Source organism: Saccopteryx leptura, chromosome 5 (assembly GCF_036850995.1).
Source record: "Saccopteryx leptura isolate mSacLep1 chromosome 5, mSacLep1_pri_phased_curated, whole genome shotgun sequence".
NCBI classification, from domain to species: Eukaryota; Metazoa; Chordata; class Mammalia; order Chiroptera; family Emballonuridae; genus Saccopteryx; species Saccopteryx leptura.
Window position 1 is genome coordinate 22,212,388 of NC_089507.1, and position 17,764 is coordinate 22,230,151.

The following is a 17,764-nucleotide window of genomic DNA, read 5'->3' on the forward strand; positions in this document are numbered from 1 at the left end:
TATTTATTTATTTATTTATTTATTTATTTTTATTTATTTATTTTTTTGTATTTTCCTGAAGCTGGAAACGGGATGGCAGTCAGACTCCCGCATGCGCCCGACCGGGATCCACCCGGCACGCCCACCAGGGGGCGATGCTCTGCCCATCCGGGGTGTCTCTCTGTCGCGACCAGAGCCACTCTAGCGCCTGGGGCAGAGGCCAAGGAGCCATCCCCAGCGCCCGGGCCATCTTTGCTCCAATGGAGCCTCGGCTGCGGGAGGGGAAGAGAGAGACAGAGAGGAAGGAGAGGGGGAGGGGTGGAGAAGCAGATGGGTGCTTCTCCTGTGTGCCCTGGCCGGGAATCGAACCTGGGACTTCCGCACGCCAGGCCAACGCTCTACCACTGAGCCAACTGGCCAGAGCCTCAAACATATTTTAAATTACTTATAACATCATCAATATATGTAAGGTGTGTATAAAGTCAGAGAAATGGAAGAAAATGCATCCAGTATTCATGCTAAATATGCAAGAAACAAAGGCAAAATTTTTTAGCTAAATAATCCCTAAAATGATTAAGACTAAAATAATTTAGAAAGAAAGAATGGATTGAACTACAGAAGAATCACTTGGGAAACGTATCAACTAGAGTTTCAGTTTGTACGCTCCAAATGACTGACTGAGATTGGCCTAAGCAAAAAAAAAAAAAAAAAGAATACTGGGCAGTTCATAAAAAGGTTACAGAGCTGAAGAATGAATGAAACCTATAAAGAACAGGAACTGGGAGGGTTTTGGTGGCCCCTGGGATAATATATGATTTTCGTCACAGTTGCACATGCTGACAATGTCCTGCCATAAGCTAGTACTCCTCCACGGGTTGCTTTCTGCCTCAGGGCTTCCTCTAAAGCCTTGGGAGTCTGCTCCTCCTGCAGGAGTAGTCTAAATTGGCAGAGGAGTTAATGGCCCAAGGGACAGCCCTCATTCATTAAATGTCCCAGCCATCAGACATACTAAAATATAAAGCATTCTGTATACTTCCCTAGAACCTGCTTCTATGCCTAATTGAGAAAACTAGATTAAACATCTTTATTATTTTTTGATTGATTTTAGAAAGATAAAGACAGAAAGGGGAAGTGTAAGAGAGAGAGAGAAACAGGGAGAGAGAGAGAGATTCATTTGTTGTTTCATTTAGTTGTGTATCCTTTGGTCAGTTCCCGTTTGTGCCCTGATTGCAGATCAAACCTTCAACTTGGAGGTTCCCAAACAATGTTCTGACTGAGTTAAACCATCCAGGGCCTAGATTGAACATTTCTCACTGGCTTTTTTCTCCTCGTCTATTTTAATCTCCCTGCTTCTCTATCTTTGTTATATGCAGTCAAATTTTTATTTCAAGGTCTGCATTTTGGAGAAACTCAAATCAAGATAAAAGGAAATAGAAAAATGCTGATAATTTCTCCAGAAGTAAGATGCTTTCTTTAGCATATTATCTCAGATTTCATTATCGGCAGCCTTCAATCACCATCTCAATTGTCCAAGGAGCAAGTGATCTTTTGTTAAACTTGGGTCATGGCTCTACTGATGGACTAGCAGAGGGCTCTGTTAGTTTTCTATTCCTACTGTAACAACGACCATAACCTTAGTAGCTTAAAACAAGGGAAATGTATTATTATATGGTTCTGAAGGTCAAAGGTCTGAAATGAGTCTCACAGGGTTAAAATCAAGGGATCAGTAGGGCCGTATTACTTCTGTAGCTGTTTCCAGAGACCACCTGCATTCTTTGTCTCATGGACCCTACCTCCACATTCAATGCCTCTGCTTCAGTCATCATAACACCTTTATTGAGTTTGATCCTCTTATCTCTTTCACATAAGGTCGTGTGATTACAATGACTCACTCTGATCATGCAAGATGATTTTCCCATCACAAGTCCTTAACTTAATCATGTCTGCCAATGTGCCCTTGCTGTGCAAAGTAGCACATTATGCGTTCCTGGACTATAGAGAGAAACAGTCTTTCTTACAGAAGAAATCTATTTGTCTACAAGGGCAGAACACCCTGAGAGATGGTTACAACAGATTTTATCAAATAAAGGAAAGCTATGTACCCCAGAATAAATGTGGAGTGCTGATAACAGAAGGTAGACTAAGGTTTGTGAGAAATCACAAGCAACAAACACCATTACAAAAAAATCCTATGTATTCAGTTTACTTTTTCTCCAACTGTTCTTTTGAAAACACTAATTAACACTGTACTGTGTATCAGTTATTATGCTAGATCCCAGATAGACCTAACATTATCCTTATCCTCTAAATATCTTATAGCCTATGGTACTCAGAAAAAATAAGGCAAGGGTTAACTCTGGAAGAAAATGCATCTTCTTTACTAAGAATAAATTGAAGTTTATATTTGATGATTTATGTAGAAATCTTAAAGACCAAATACAACTTCTTTTTAAATAAATCCACACTTCTCTAATTTAACATGTTTCAAACATAACTCTGTAAACAACACTTATGTGGTGGTCACTCACACACACACACACACACACTCACACACACCTATATTTGACTATGAACATGCAGTTCAGCGTGGACATGATTGGATAATTCTTGAAAAGTATGCCCTAGAAGAAAAAGTTATGACTGAAGAAGCAGCCTATTTTTATAAAATCTTTTATTGTCTCTTCTCTAGCTTGCAAATCCATAAATGGCATTTATCTATTGTAGTTGGTAGGGAGTGACTGCTTATTTTCCTCCAAAATTTACACAATGGAATTCTATTCGCCAATGTGATGGTATTAAGAGGTGAAAACTTCAGGCAGTAATTAGGTCATGAGAATGGAGCCTTCATAAAAGGAATTATTAGTGCCCTTATTAAAGGACCTCCAAAGAGCTCCCTTGATCTCTTTCTATCATGTGAGACTTCATCAAGACGTCAGCAATCTGCAACCCAGAAAAGGACCCACACTGGAACCTGACTATGCTGGCACTCTGAACTGAGACCTCCAACCTCCAGAATTGTAAGAACTAAATTACTGTTAATAAAGCTACCAAGTCTCTGATATTTTGTTATAGCAGCTGGAATTGACCAAGATAGTAGTTAACCAAACCTGCAAAAATTCTTTCTATTCAACCCACCACCACAGTTTGCCTTTCCACTCCCACTCAGATACACAGACTTTCAGCTGAAAGGCCATTTTGGGGTCTTACATCCTTTCTCATTTATTTGACAAAAGTATAATATTTTAAATATTTCAACAGACAAAATGTAAGCAGCCTCTTATTTAACTTTTTACCTGTCTCCACTAAGGAACAACTACCCCATTTCCATGCAATCTCTGTAATGTAATTAATTACATGTTTATGTTTACTGTGTATTGTGATTCTTATTTAAACATTTTTTTTTTCTGGGGTGTTCTCTGAGATCAAGTTTAACTCATTGTCTGGCAAAAATGCAGATACAATAATGAGTTTAATACATTGGACAGAAATGGCTTGAAAGTAGTTAACACAACAACAGGTAAAATGTAATCAGATTACAGAATATTTAGGAATGAGGCTTTTTATAAAGCAGCAAATAGTGAGCAGAGTTACAATTCCAAAACTATTTATCTGCAAGGGGTTTAAATGGAGAAAGAAAGAAAAATTGGCATTAGAAGCAAGATTTTAATGTAATCCAGGTAAGGAAAAGTAAGGCTCAGAATTAGCAATACAGCTATGAAAATGAGATATTGCCAACTTTGAGACCATCTTTTCATTTAAAGTTTTACAAACTATAATTATTCTTGAAAATATTTACTTAGGTCAACTTGTTCAAGAAAAATTTATCCCAACATATGGAAGAAAAAACAAATGCTCTCCAGATGTTAGTCTGCACAGCAGCAACAGAAGAATCTATCTGCACTTACTATGTTTAATTCTTCTTCATAAGACTCCAATTACATTTTCAAGTTGTTTAATTTAGTCTAATTTTATGAATTTACTTTAAAGCTTTTTCCGGGAGTTCTAGGCGGTCTCATGCAGTTTTCTGTAGCTAATGAGAGATAACAAATCCATTTGTTGTTATAGGCGACAGGAGTGTTTCACAACATATTGTTAGTCCTGTGATGTTAGCACATTTTGATTATTTGATTCCACTTGGTCTTTATAATTGTTACCATGGAGAAAAAAAAAATATTTTGGTTGGCTAAAAATGTGTGTAGAGGAACAGAGTTTCTTTCCAATTGTGTTTTCCAGCCTAAGAGGTGATAGCTATGGTTCTTAGAAATTGTGTCATATCTCATTTTTAATACTTCATTGAAATAAATTCATTTGTTCTTACATCATCTCTAGAAAGCAGATATTTCCTGTGTTTTGAAAATTATGTCTTTTTATTTTTTTTAATGGTTTAATCAAGTGGCTACCAACCTAATGCTAGAGAACAAAATGTATGTCTTGAACAAGTTTTAAACTTAAAAACAAGTCTCTATCTCATATAACAATGGATTATATTTTGAAATTGATAGAAAGTATAACTGGGTATTACACCAGACTATTTTAATGGATATGTATTCTCCACCATGATGGCAATACTAAGCTTGCTTGTTAGGTTACATCCTGCTCACTGCAAAAACTAATTTCAGAAAGAATCATGAATAGTTGCTAACCGCTGAGTCAAAGATTGTTATACAGGCTATTTATAAAGCTTAAAATTATCACTGGCAGGTTAATAAGTCTTTACAAATAGATAGTGTATATCTTTGATGTAAAAATGAAGCAGACCCAACTTTAAGTGATGAAACTTATCATCAATAATGAAACAATTTGACACTACATGCTTCAGGATGTGATACCCTGAGAATAACACAAAAGCACTTAGAAGATACTTCTGTAAAAAAAAAAATAAAAATTAACTTGAATCTAATTATAAGGAAACAATCAGGCAAGCCAAATTGAGAAATAGTTTGCAAAACAAATGACCTGGAATATTAATAACATAACAATGTTATGAACAAAGTAATAAATAAATAAATACACCAGGCTGATAAACTGTTCTAGATTAAAGAGACTCAAATGATATGGCATTGGTTGAGTCCTGTCTTGAATAAAGACTTAAAACAGACTATTTGGCTAACTAGGAATGTAGAATATGGGCTCTGTGTAGAATGATTGCATTGTTTCAATATTAAATTAATTGAAGTGCAGCCAGTCTAGTCAGATATGAGTGTTTGATAAATACACAGAGACCACCTCTTGGTTTTATGTTTACTTCTAGGTCTTAAATTCTCAACTTCATTTCATCCCAAATCTATACAAGATGTTATAGATATCATTGTAATCTGACATCTTCTTTTCATGTCACAACATGTCAATGTTGATTCCACTGCTGCCCCCTCGTGAAACCATGCCTGCCAGTCATTAAAAATCCACTGAAATTATTTCAATGTTTTTCTTTTCCTTCTTCCACATTTAGCATTTCCCTCAAACTTCCAAGGTACTTAATTTCTGGGATATCAGCATCACCCTTTCTTTTTCTGTTCTTGGTTGTTTTTGTCCGTTTTGTGAGTCTTTCTTTTATTCATTTTATAAGAGTATTCCCAAGACTTTTTTTTTTTTTATCTTCATTCCATGTTTCTTTCCCCTTTATACATTCTTCAGGCTATTTTCACTTAGCTCTAAAACTTCTACTGTCACTTTTGTAAAAAATGACTCAACCTACATAGCTACCTCAAACCTACTTTTTGATCCACACTTCCAAATACCTAACTGCTGTTTCTACCAGGGTAGTCTAAGAGCACCTCTAGTTTAAGAAATCTCCAGCCCTGGTCGGTTAGCTCAGTGGTAGAGCGTTGGCCTGGCGTGCAGAGGTCCCGGGTTCGATTCCTGGCCAGGGCATACAGGAGAAGCGCCCATCTGCTTCTCCACCCCTCCCCCTCTCCTTCCTCTCTGTCTCTCTCTTCACCTCCCGCAGCCGAGGCTCCATTGGAGCAAAGATGGCCCGGGCGCTGGGGATGGCTCCTTGGCCTCTGCCCCAGGCGCTAGAGTGGCTCTGGTTGCGGCAGAGCGACCCCCCGGAGGGGCAGAGCATCGCCCCCTGGTGGGCAGAGCGTCCCCCCCTGGTGGGCTTGCCGGGTGGATCCCGGTCCGGCGCATGCAGGAGTCTGTCTGACTGTCTCTCCCGGTTTCTAGCTTCAGAAAAATACAAAAAAAAAAAAAAAAAAGAAAAGAAATCCAACATTGAGCTTGTTATTTTATACTCAGACCTACTCACCTTCATTTGTTTCTTCTTTTTGTAAACATTTTTCCTATTTATGCAAAGTCTTTAAATTTATCATCCTTTTGTTAAAATCAATATATATTAAACATTGAGGTACTACCAGATTTTCCCAACTAACTTTTCATTAACTTTAAATTAAGCTAAATCCTACGATTATAGACTGAGACTTTTACAGAAACTCTGCTCTCTTGTTCGTCCCCCTCGACATTGACTAAGCCCAGGTAATTTACTACCAGGTGATTTATTACCATGTTTCAGAAGAGGATAATACTTTTTTTGTGTCTGGACACACTTGCTCCATTATAGTCCCAAGTCTGCCACCAGAGTGATCTCTCTTCCATGTATAATATATATATATATTGTATATCTCATTTTTCAGTGCTCTCATCAATAGTATTTATTTTGCCCACACTGCCTTCAGAACATATTTTAAATTTCTATGTCTAGTATGCAATACAATATACATTATTGATTGATTGATTTTAGAAAGAGAATGAGAGAGAAGACAATTTGTTGTTTCACTTATTTATGCATTCATTGGTTGATTCTTGTATGTGCCCTGACAGGAGTTCAAATCCACAACCTTGGCTTATAGGACAACTCTCCAATCAACTGAGCCACCCATGGTAACAATATGATTCTTTATCTGCTATGTGAGTACTAATCTAAAATCATCTCCACTTGTTTCATTATTCTTTACACTTGATCAATAATTATCTTTCTAGAACAAGCCATGCTTTCCCCTGTTTCAAGACTTTGCATTTGTAGTTATTACTACTGGAAGTTCTTTTCCTGAGTCTCTATCTGGTAAACTGTCCTTAAAATTTTAGTTCAGATGTTAACTCATGAGAGGAACCTGTTTCTCACTACGTAGGGCAACACCCAAAAGCTTTGTCTGTAATTCTTTAATTCTGAAAACTCATTATGGGGTTGGAACCATTATACTTCTAGCTGAAAACTACTTTACCCACAAAAAGCAACAGTCTCTATTTCTTCCTATATTCTCAGAACTATCATATCTGTCACTTGTTGGCAATACAAAATAACTTATTAAAATATGGATATATTAAGATTTAGTCTTCAACCTGGCCAAACTTTATAATTTGAAGTCAAGTAGTTTAAATCTGTTTCTTTAGGATTAAATCAGTCATAACAATAGTATTTGCTGTGCCTAGTGTGAACTGATTGGAGTCTTCTGTAGACATGCAATGAATTTAACCTTACAAGGAACATGTAAGCAAATATAATGTGAATTGATATTGTCAATATTTACAAAATTATCAATATTTACATGAACACTAAGAATTTTTTTGATATTGTTTAATCTGTTTTATTTTGTCTTTGATCAAATATTATCTGCCATGTTTTAGATACAGAATCAGAAGAAAAGAAGAACTATTACAAAGGCATGAGTCACCTTTAGTTATTTAGAATCATAATATATATCAGTATAGCTATTAGAAGAATACCTTCTACTTTAATTATTTATCCCTAAATTTCAATAACTTCTCATTTCATTTGTTAAAAGCAACTTATAGAAAAAATTATATTGGTCAGTTTGACAGTCTATTTAATTTTTAAATTACTTGAATGGTGTTATTGAAATAAAATTTATTTTTATGATGATGGTAATTCATGCCCAATGTAGAAATTTCATTAAAATATTTTATGCAAAAAGTCCAGCTGAAATTAGTATACTTTTCAAATTTCTTTTTCAAGATCCTGTATTGCATTAACAAAGTAAAAGAACTTTGTATTCAAAACTGGATTTTAATCTTGGATTCAGCTACATGACATCAGGTGAATTATATAGCCATTTTGTGACTTGGGTTTCTCATCTATAAAAATAGTAATAATAATTATACATCGTATGTTATTTTGAAGATTAAACAAAATGATGCATGTGACTGGCTTTGGACAGTGTCTGGAATTATGTAAGCAATCGATAAATACTGGCATTTTTGTATAATGTTTTCAATTTTTTGGTCATGTCCAAATAAAATATTTTATATAATGATTTACTCTTCGATATAATAACATGATTTTTCATCTGCCATGAGCATTTTCCAGATTTTCAATAAATTTACAGAAATGTATCATATTAAAAATAAAATAAAGCACCGTTTCCTCCTGAAATACTCTCCTAATACAGCCATTAAATTTCAAGGTTTTTTGTTTTGTTTTGTTTTTGTATTTTTCTGAAGTTGGAAATGGGGAGGCAGTCAGACAGACTCCCGCATGCGCCCTACCGGGATCCACTTGGTATGCCTACCAGGGGCGATGCTCTGCCCATCTGAGGTGATGCTCTATTGCAACTAGAGCTATTCTAGCACCTGAGGCAGAGGCCACAGAGCCATCCTCAGTTCCCCGGCCAACTTTGCTCCAATGGAGCCTCGGCTGCGGGAGGGGAAGAGAGAGACAGAGAGGAAGGAGAGGGGGAGGGGTGGAGAAGCAGATGGGCTCTTCTCCTGTGTGCCCTGGCTGGGAATCAAACCCAGGACTCCTGCACACCAGGCCGATGCTCTACCATTGAGCCAACCGGCCAGGGTCTTAAATGTCAAGTTTTACCCCAAAAATATTTAATCTGTATAAAGACACATATAACTTATGTTTGAATTTTGAAACATTTTATGATGAAAAGTGAAAACTGTACAGATATAAAACAGCTTCTTCTTTTATTTTTTTTTATCAAGTGAGAGGCAGGGAAGTAGAGACACAGACTCTTGCATGTGTCAGACTGGGATCCATCTGGTAACTCCTGTTGCTGCTGCTCTGCTGCTCCATTGGTCGACAACCAAGCTTTATTAGCACCTGAGGTGAGGTCATGGGGACATAGTGCCTGGGATCTACTTGCTCATTTGAGCCATGAAGGTGGAAGGGGAAGAGAGAAGGGGAGGGATGGAGAAGCAGATGGTTGCTTCTTCTGTGTGCCCTGACGGGGAATCAAACCAGACACTTCCACACGCCAGGCTGACTCTCCGCTGCTGAGCCAACCAACCAGGGCCAAAACAACCTCAGGTAGATTAAATACTTGCATTTTTAGATAGATACTTGGCAAAAATCAAAACAAAGTGTATAGTAACTAGAATTTGTCATTGTGAATGATTTATCCTTTTTACTACTCACTTTGATTAGAAATCAGCTTAACATTTTGTATTATAGAAAACAAATCTATTGGTCTGTGGTAGGCTTTCTGGACTAAAAAGATGGTGTTTTTACAGTTTTATGGTTGGACTACAGTTTATAATATAATTAACCACAATCTTATTCTACATTACAAAAATTAAAAAAAAATATAGAAGTCTATTTTTAAAGTGGTTCAATTATAATTTACTAGAAAGCCCGGTGGTCATATGAAATGACTGCTGTTCTAGATATTATAAATTGTAATTAAAATGATTTGTGCAAAGGTGTCTGCTAATTCAAACTGAATTACCCAGGGCAAGCGGCGAGGACGCCCCTTTGCTTAGTGCCCCATGGGGTTTCCCCCTTCTACTTGCTTAATTGCTTAAAGTAGAGTGCAATGAAGGAAACCACTGGTGGTACATTTCTTAAGAGCCACCGCTAGCTCAATAAATAAAGGTGATTTAAATAATAAAATTTTAATTCACATGTCAAAGATCTCTTTGTACACAACATTTCTTGTGTAGATCTTTCTATCATTTTTTACAATGTTTCCGTACTTGCTACATTGAGAAAATTCTTTCTTGCCATGGTCAAATCGATTAGTTTCTAACTTGAAGTTTAAGGACTGACAGTGTTCACATTTAATATTCATGTCACCAGAGGAATGCTCAAAAATTAAAGTTTCTCCGTTGGAAACTGTTTTAATCCTTTTTGCGTTTTGGTCAGCATTACTCTGTCATTTTTTTGCATTTCTCTCCTGCCTTTGTTCAAGGGACTCATTTTGTCGAGACAGGCTTTTTTGTCTCGCATCTGAGGCAAGCCTTGTTTCTCTATGCTCATCAGTCTCATTTTGCCAAGAAAGACACATTTGTTCTGCAACTGAAGCAAGCCTTGTCTTTCTCTGCTCAGTGGTTTCTTTTTGTCAAGAAAGCCGTTTTTGTGCAGCTTTAGCTCCTTTCCTCTCCTATTCAGTGCTGTATTTTCTAGGAGGCATTCTTAAAAGAAATTACGTTAAGACGTAGTTTTTATGTAAAACAGATGATTGCCAATGCAAACAAATGTCCACCTTCCCCCTGACATGCTCAATATGCGTTCAGCCTTAAATTGTTTCAAAAGCAGATGATTGCCAATGCAAACAAATGTTCACCTTCCCCCTGACCTGCTCAATTTGTGTTCAGCCGTGGCAACTTCACCCCATTGGCTAGTACATTACGCAAGAAACCAATAAGCTGTCGGTGACAAACAGACACTTAAGTCGCATATAATAAAGATACAGATAATTAGATATACTTATTTTCCTCTCAATGACTGCTTGATTCTTCTGCTTAATTCTTCATCTGGATCTTAGGATGCTTGCTTTAGGAAGGTATAAAGATAAACCTAGTTCTAGTATGTTTCTAACTCACCAGATCAATGTAGTATATATGCTATTTGGTAATGTTTTATGGTTACAATCTTGTTCTTAAGTTCTATCATTTAATACTTTCTAATTTGAAAGAAAATTTCAGAGCAAGAACTGCAAATTCTCTTTCTTGTGTCATCTGGAATTGCTTGCAGTCTGTTTTTATTTTATTTGATATAAACATGCATGACCAGGCGGTGGCACAGTGGGTAAAGCGTCGGGCTGGGATGTGGAAGACCCAGGTTCGAGACCCTGAGGCCACCAGCTTGAGCGCGGGCTCATCTGGTTTGAGCAAAAAGCTCACTAGCTTGAGCCCAAGGTTGCTGACTCAAGCAAGGGGTTACTCGGTCTGCTGAAGGCCCGTGGTCAAGGCACATATGAGAAAGCAATCAATGAACAACTAAGGTGTTGCAATGCACAATGAAAAAAAAAAAAAAAAAACAAAAAAAAAAAAAAGGCCTGACCTGTGGTGGCACAGTGGATAAAGCGTCGACCTGGAAATGCTGAGGTCGCCAGTTCAAAACCCTGGGCTTGCCTGGTCAGGGCACATATGGGAGTTGATGCTTCCAGCTCCTCCCCCCTGTCTCTCTCTCTCTCTAAAATGAATAAATTAAAAAAAATAAAATAAACATGCAGATACACCCATAAACATTTACAAATATAAGTATGTGTGTATGCATATTGTGTGTTCCAAATAGCATGTAACATGTTCACTGATATAAAGAGAAGTTGACAATGTTTCCGGATTGGTGACTACGTGCAGGGACTGGGAGAGTGGAGCCCTGGGGAAAGTATAGAATTTCTGAACCCTTCCCCCATACTGTACTCTATACATCTCTTCCATTGGGCCTTTCAGTCAGTCTTATATTATTTTATAGTGCATCAGCAATCTACTAAGTAAGATGTTTCTTTGAGTTCTGTTAGCAACTCTAGCAAATTAAATCAAACCTGGGGAGGGTGTTGTAAGAATCTCTCATCTGTAGCTTGTGCATAAAAACATAGCTATCAACCTGGACTTGAGACAGGCATCTGAAAGGGAGAAGGGGGGGGGTAGATCTTTTTCTAGAAATGAGCCTTTCTTCAGTGGAATCTGATGCTATCTCCAGGTAGATAACGTTACAACTGTATCAAATTATAAGATACTCAGCTGATGTTCTGAGAATTGTTTGGTAATGTGGGGGAAGTTCCTCTGAGTCACACGCATTAGAATTGGCACAGAAATCCAAAATAGTTAGTGTCAAAGAAGTAGGATTTTGACACAAGGACCTTGGCTCAAGGAAGCATGTGGTTTGGGAAGAGGAAGGATGAAACGGGGAGGGAGGAGAAACCTCTGATTCCTGGGTGACCATGTGATTGTTCACAGTGTGGAACAGCAAGCTCTACCATAATCAATTGTTAAAGATAGACACAACTCCTAAAGAGGAGGGTCACTGGATGCATAAAGAATGCATATTAATAAGAAAAAAATTTAATACCTTGGTTATTATTATTAGCTGTAGCTAAAGTAAAAGTAAAAGAGAAAGCTGGGTTGATCCTTGATGCTAGACTGAACTTTGGTGGCTCGTACTCAAAACCACCCTTAATGGTAAAAATCTGAGTGAGGAAAGGGCAGAGTTACAAAACTATTGAAACAAGAGGATTTGAAAGAGTTGTTTCATTTGTACAGATTAGTGTCCTCAACTTCCTGAAAACCCTTTTCCATATAGATTAAGAGAGGAAGCTATTGAGGAGCTGTGTGTCATCAGCTTTGAGAGCTGCAGAATGAAAGACCAGGTTTGGGTGGATGCCGAGCCCATAGTCACTACACAGTACACAGGTCGTGGTAAACGCTGTACTTTAAAGGGGCTCCTTTCACTTGGACATCTGTGCTAATTTGTTGTTGCAAACTGAAATAAAAAAGTTTAGAAAGCTTGATCAAACTGGTCTTTCGGCTTCCCCTCATGACTCTTACATATGCTAATAAAAAATAAGGTGAATTAACAAGATACTGGGGAGTAGTCAAGCAGAAGTTAGAGGACTCTTTCCAAGAAGATAGAAATTTTTGGTTATTAAGAAAAAGAGGTGAATAAAGGAAATGTTTATAGAAAACAGAAAGGGGAAAGTCACAGGACTCATTCGAGCAGGGTAGACATCTTTAGATGATTATAAAGAAATTGGATGAATAAAATGGACATAGATTGGCTTAAAAAAGGTTTTAATACAAAACTACAAAAGTTGAGTAAACCAGTAGGAATTCCAGCAGCTTTGCCTACATTCAAGGGCTCCAACTAAGTCTGTACTGTTTACCTCAGTTTGGAGGAAATTTAAGTCAGGAGATTATTACAAGAAACCTGACCAGCAATCTCTTGGGGCAATAGTTAAAGATTGATAAAAGGGCCAGGGTCTCTTAACTCAACCTCTTACTGAGGACCCCAAACCAAGAGTGGGTAAAATGGTCAGGCGGTGAGAAAACTTTTTGGATAACTTGATACTGGAGTCCAGGAATGTGATACCAAAACCTGTTGAAGTTCTAATGGAGACTGTGGTTAGAAATGTAAGGGTTGATTAAATGAAGGTAAATGTTCATAAGAGAATTGGTATATCTGTATAAGCTTTAGGTGAAGTGGTTGCATCTTTTTTATCTGATTGTATTATGGGGATGGACATTGTATTTATTTATTTTTTATTTATTTATTTTCATTTACAGGGACAGAGAGAGAGAGAGAGAGGGACAGATAGGGACAGACAGACAGGAACCAAGAGAGATGAGAAGCATCAATTATCAGTTTTTCATTGCGACACCTTAGTTGTTCATTGATTGCTTTCTCATATGTGCCTTGACCGTGGGCCTTCAGCAGACCGAGGAACTCCTTGCTGAGCCAGCGACCTTGAGGCCAAGCTGGTGAGCTTTGCTCAAGCCAGATGAGCCCGCGCTCAAGCTGGCGACCTCAAGGTCTCAAACCTAGGTCCTCCGCATCCTAGTCTGACGCTCTATCCATTGCACCACCACCTGGTCAGTCTGTATTTAACTGTGGAATATCTATCTCCCCAGCTACCTTTTTTTACAGAGAGGGCATGCAAAGTTATTGAATATTAGATGAGAATTAATAAGACCGCCCAAGCACACACAGTGTAGAGGAGTGGCTGGAGTGCTGGTAGGGGCAGTTTCTCTGGGCATTAGACCAGAGCTTATGGCAAACTCTGTAAGCACTTCCCAGCAATAACAACAGGAACTTTGGACTAGAGGATTTCCATTTGAGAGGCATTCACTAACTTGCTATTTGGACTTTAATTGAAGTTACCTCTATGACTGAAGGACATAACCTGATCTTAAAACCTGAAATACACACAGTGTCTTGGAGAATGTCAGAGAAACTCTAATGTGGATGACGGTACCCAGAAGAGTATAACAGTAAAATGGAAAGAGTTCATGTAAGATCTTGAAACCTGGAGAATGCAAACAGGAGATACAAAGCAGGGAACTTCTTTTATCCTAGAACTGACTCTTGAGGAGTTGCTGTATTATATCTCTATAAACAGATCACAACAAAAAACTTGTTTTATAAATGGCAGTTTCAAGACAAATGGACAACATTTGCTTGGAAGGCTACTCTTCTGAGAGAAGAAAGTAAAAACAAATCAGCTTAGAGGGCTGAATTGCATGCTGTTTTGGTAGCAGTGATAGAAGAACTGAACAGAGATAAAAGCCCCTATGCCTCGGTTTTTAGTGACTGATGGGCAGTAGCCTATAACCTAGCCATATGGTTGGGCAGGAGAGCAATGAAAACTTGGCTTATTACAAAGATGGCCATATGGGCATGGCCCTATGGGAATTTGAAAGGTGTGCTAAAGTAGAACATGTTGATGCCCACCAGAAGAACTTTTTTCCATGTTTGGAAGGTTATTGGAATTGTCAAGCAGATATCCCCATAGGCTGGCTTAAGGGGGCTACCTGGGTCCATGAAATAAGTAGAAATTGAGAGTTTACATCAATGCAAAGATGGGTTGAATCTAGCCATATTTTTCTTGCATCTATTGAGGCACAAATCCCAATAAGAACTGTCTGGCTCTTAGTCAAAAAAGACAGACTGCAGATGGCCATGTAGCAGATCTTCTGGTGAGAATGTCCAACTGGCTGGCCAGTCACACTGAAGCTGGTGGCTCTGGGGGCTTACAAATGGGTCTTGACAAGAACAGATACTGACTCTAGATTGAGCTTTCCTTACCTGGTAGTGGATGCAAATGCTCTGAGCCATATATAAACCAGACAGAAGATATGAATCCACTTTGGATAGCTGAGCATCATTTTCAGACCAAGAAACTTACTTCACAGCTGATAATGTCCAATAACGGGCAGAGAGATGTCTTCCTCAGGGTACCAGTTTGATAGAGAATTGGATCAGGCCTTTAAAACAGGGAGAGATAAAGGCATAAAGAGCTCGCTAACATGCATTCACAAGTGTGCTCACACCCAACATGAATAATTGGGGATGAAGGAGTGTCCCACTGGATAGTTTCTGGGTTTTTGTGGTTGGATTTGGGGATGACGCAGTTGAAAAGGTACCAGTTTGTGATCCTCTCATTGCCACAACTTGTTTTTTCTCCACTATCTAATGCAGTGGTCACAGGACCAGGGCTGGGACTGCAAGGGCTGGAAGCCAAGATGATTCCTGAGCAAGAACCTGTAACTGTGCTTTTAACCTTTATGTCAGAGTGCCTGAGGGCCTGAGGGACAGAAAGAATATGCCTTTCTCCCCATCTTCCAAATTGGGATTAACAGAATTCAACTAAAGTTCTTGGTGGTAAAAAGAGCCTACTAGTTGCTCCTACATAACCTTACTCCATGTGGCCAGGAGTAGACAGTGGGGAGGGGGTGGCTAGACTAGAATTACCTCCTGCAATCCAGACCAGCACAGTTGCCCATTCTAATATCCTTTCCAAAGGTGAAAATGTTTGGGCATAAGCATTTATAAATAAATAAAAGAGGCTAACAAGGCAGTGGTGCAGTGGATAGGTCGTCAGATTGGGATGGGGAAGACCCAGGTTCGAAACCCTGAGGTTGCCGGCTTGAGCGCAGGCTCATCTGGTTTGAGCAAAGCTCAACTGCTTGAGCCCAAGATCGCTGGCTTGAGCAAGGGGTCACTCATTCTGCTGTAGTGACCCCCTCCCGGTCAAAGCACATATGAGAAAGTAATCAATGAACAACTAAGGTACCACAACAAAGAATTGATGCTTCTCATCTCTCTTCTTGCCTATCCATCCTTAACTGTCCCTTTCTCTGTCTCTGTCTCTGTCTCTCTCTGTCACAATAAATAAATAAGTAAGTAAGTAAGTAAATAAATAAAAGAAACCTCATTTAAAATGGAGTTTGGAAGTCTTCAAGGGGGAATGCTCACAAATATCTGGCTTGTTGCAGTCTAGATAACCAGCAGGAAGAAAGAAGATAAGAATTGTTACAATAAGGGAGGATATTTTTTACATAGGATTAAAATTTTTTTCAAAACGATTCTTTCAATTTCTTCCTAAGCTTAATAACTCACCTTCCTCTTGTCTCTTCAGAATTACTTATGATTTTCCATAGTATACTCGTCCCAAATTGCAATACTTCGCTATTCCAGAATAAAGCGATTTTGCTAGGCAAATGAGTACTTATTTTATTTTTGAGGCAAACAAGAGAAAGAAAAAATAGTTTACTCATAGTAAGGAGACTAAGGTTATGTACTGGGAAAAAAATTTTTTTTTCTTTTCTATTTTTCTGAAGCTGGAAAGGGGGAGAGACAGTCAGACAGACTCCCGCATGAGCCCGACTGGGATCCACCCAGCACGCCCACCAGGGGGCGATGCTCTGCCCCTCCGGGGCGTCGCTCTGCCGCGACCAGAGCCACTCTAGCACCTGGGGAAGAGGCCAAGGAACCATCCCCAGCGCCCGGGCCATCCTTGCTCCAATGGAGCCTCGGCTGCGGGAGGGGAAGAGAGAGACAGAGAGGAAGGGGGGGGGGTGGAGAAGCAAATGTGCGCTTCTCCTATGTGCCCTGGCCGGGAATCGAACCTGGGTCTCCCGCACGCCAGGCCGATGCTCTACTGCTGGGCCAACCGGCCAGGGCCTGTACTGGGAAAAATTTTATATTACATCAACACCTCAAAAGGGCACAGAGCAGGAGATGATAACTATACCAATGTCTAAAGAAATGATGTCATATACAGTTAACACCGCTCCTTGTTTGGAAGCTGATGAGACTGAGTAGAAGCCCGCAAACCTGAGTTGCCTCATCCTGGGAGATATTTTCATACAATATGATGATGGACTTGCTAGTTATTAATGACTGAATGAGATTCTAGTAATGTGACAGTGCCTTCTGATTTTTATGAGTGTTTTCTAAAAGGGATCTGTATTTAAAAATCAGGAGTGGAGTGTGATATTGTGATTTATAAGAAATACATATTTAGTCTTCATTTCCATTTCCAGCACAGAACTCCTAAAACCCTCAGAATTCCTAAGTGATGGGAGACCTACAGGTATCCTTTGTTAGGTTAAGGAAGTGATTTTTGGACTACACATAAGGTTGCCAGGTGAACCAACCCTGAGATTAGACAGTTGGGACTTTCATTCTCATTCTTCTGATCTCCAGCGAGGAGGGAAGGACTGGAGAATGAATCAAAAGCAATGGACTAATTAATTAATTAATCATACTTATGTAATGAAGTCTCCAATTAAATCCAAAATGATGGGGTTCAAAAAGCTTCTAGGCTGGGGAACACTTGGAGGTACCAGGACAGTGACTCACCTGGAGAGGGCGTAGAAACTCCACACTGTTTCCCCACACCTTGTCCTGCGCCTCTCTTCCAATTGGCCATTTCCAGGTCATACCCTTGTATGATAAACCAGAAATCTAGTAAAAAAAAAACAACAGAAAAAAACCAGAAGATGAATATATAATCCCTAACATCCAAAACAGTAAGACTCTAGTGGAATTTTGATGTCTACCAACAACAACAAAAAAAATGTATTATGTTTTATATGTTTT